At 32.4% G+C, this 2,282-nt stretch overlaps 1 non-coding gene across 1 annotated transcript; it reads left to right on the forward strand.

The window, feature by feature from the left end:
• The first annotated feature begins 227 nt into the window (after positions 1-227).
• Positions 228-354, forward strand: LOC128587042 (small nucleolar RNA SNORA18). The gene has a single exon (XR_008380473.1). It is a non-coding gene; the product is annotated as a small nucleolar RNA SNORA18 (small nucleolar RNA).
• The last annotated feature ends 1,928 nt before the right edge of the window (positions 355-2,282 follow it).

The raw sequence follows: 2,282 nt of genomic DNA on the forward strand, positions 1-2,282 counted from the left end.
GCTGAGGGCCATTTGAGGGAACCCCACAAGCCGGGGTGGTCCCCTGTGTTCCCATCTTTGAAAACTCTATTCTGCGTGTCCTGTCTCATTACCTCTTGCCACTTTTAATTTTAGTTTTCTTCAGTATATCACTGCCAGCTCCACAGGTCTTAAAGGACCCTGCCTCTGGGGTGTGGGACCCTGGCAGACACTATCTTCATCTTTTTTTGTGCTAAAGAATAAGAGCAGTTGAGGTCTATTCTGATGGAACTTTTCTTGTAGCTGCACATCTTTAGTGATACCTTAGAGAGTAACTGATTTTGCTTTACCCAGAGCACTATTTGTTAGCTCTGTGGAAAGGAACTATAGACAGGTTTGCTGAACATATGAAAGACCACGTAATATTTTTTTCTACCTTATATGTTGGCCTACGCACAGATTTGTACTATTATTGAACGTGATAGTATAATTTGAACTCATTCATGTTTAGAAATTGAGGTGCAAACAAGTCCATGTACTCTAGAAATGACCTTAAAGTAAATTGCTTGAAGAAATTATGTCCTAAAGATTTTTGGTGACAAATTTTTAAAGTTTTCTTCAGTGTATCCATACTCAAATGGAGATAAAATAAACTAAAATAAAGGAATCATGGGTGAGAGGACAACTGTGGGTTAAGCATCAGTTCTTTCAAAAAGGGCTATCTTGAAAATAAACATAGAAACTAAGGTGACCTGGAAGGATAGTGGGAGAATCACACATGAGAAATTCTTTTAATAGAAATTTATTGATTTCACAAAAGAGAATTAGCATAGCTTTTGTACAAGCTTGATAATCTAAGTTTTGAAATTCTATTATTATTTTCTCAAACATCTGAAGCAGTGAAATTGAATGGTGACCTTAGATTGTTAGTAGGTCATTTAAAAATTGAAGCTGTATTAGCAATTATTTATCTGTGCACATTTCTCCATATTCTGCAAAAGATAAGCTGAAAAAAGTCAGAAAAAATAAAACTAGAAAGCTACTAATGTATTTTCATATTATAAGATGGATGGATGGATAATTATTTTAAAAATTACTATTGGATAAACTTCAGTATAGGATTTGGGGCTTATCAAAACAGGCACATTTATTATATTAACATTATAATAAATACATAGCATAAATTTCAAATTTAAGTGCACATATAACAATAAAACATATATTTTCCATTCTGTGAATAATCTATTAAAATTTCATTTAAGAACTTAAATACTATGTATCACTATAAGCAAAATTTGAAAACTTATGCTCCTAAGAAAAAAACCAATCAAATGAAAGTCATAGTGGTCCATGGGGCACAAACAACATTTTTCTTAATTCAGTCTAAGAACGGTACTTGTCTTTTTTGAAAGACACAAATTATTATTTTCTCAATTATCTTTTCAAATGGTGTTTATTAACTTCTAGATTATTGAATATATGGAAATCACAAAAATAGCTTCATGGTACGTTTGCATAACCTAGAATTCTTTGCAAATTTTTTTCTATCTCTGTTTTTGGAATGTGGAGGATAGGCTGAATCAGCAATCACAATTTTACTTCTTAGTAACTTAATATTTTAGTAGAAGTTATTACAGAGTCAAAGAAATCATTCAACCCTCGCCCCAAATAAAAGAGGACTGAAGGAAAACCTGTGGTTTTTCTATCCTTATAGGCTTTGTAGATGTCATAGAAATTCCTACCTGTTATATGAATTGAAAATGACTTTTTCCTTTATTTCAAAATATTGCAGGGGTACAAATATTTTTGGTTCCATGGATTGCTTTGATAACTATAAATGTGTCTGTCACCCAAATAATTCTTTTGATGTCATTGAAAGAGTGAGCATTAGTTATCTTTCTGGACTCTGTGAAATATTAACCTTCTGTCTTCCTAGAAGAAAATTAATCAAATAAATATTTAATATTTCAGAATCTGTCATAATTTCAGGTTGATTAGAATAAGTTATCCTAAATATGTCAGTCACATCATACATATGGGTTTTGGTTGTTTATATTTTCTTTATTTACCTAAGGCAACTGTAGAGCTTATGTGTATCAGTGAAGCTGCACTGTGTTCACACTTCTGTATTCACCTCTACTTCCCTTGGGTTTCTAAGGTTAGGGTGTTATTTGAAGTTGCTAGAATCATTACTTTTAATATAAGCAGTGTTCCTTTTAAATTTTGTTCCAGGTGCACAAGTGTGTATATGTTCATGTTCCACCAGTGAACGATGTGCTCTTGCCTTCCTATCCACATCTTTATACAGTTTCTTAGAAATATCT

The sequence above is a fragment of the Nycticebus coucang genome, chromosome 5 (genome assembly GCF_027406575.1).
Source record: "Nycticebus coucang isolate mNycCou1 chromosome 5, mNycCou1.pri, whole genome shotgun sequence".
Classification (NCBI taxonomy): Eukaryota; Metazoa; Chordata; class Mammalia; order Primates; family Lorisidae; genus Nycticebus; species Nycticebus coucang.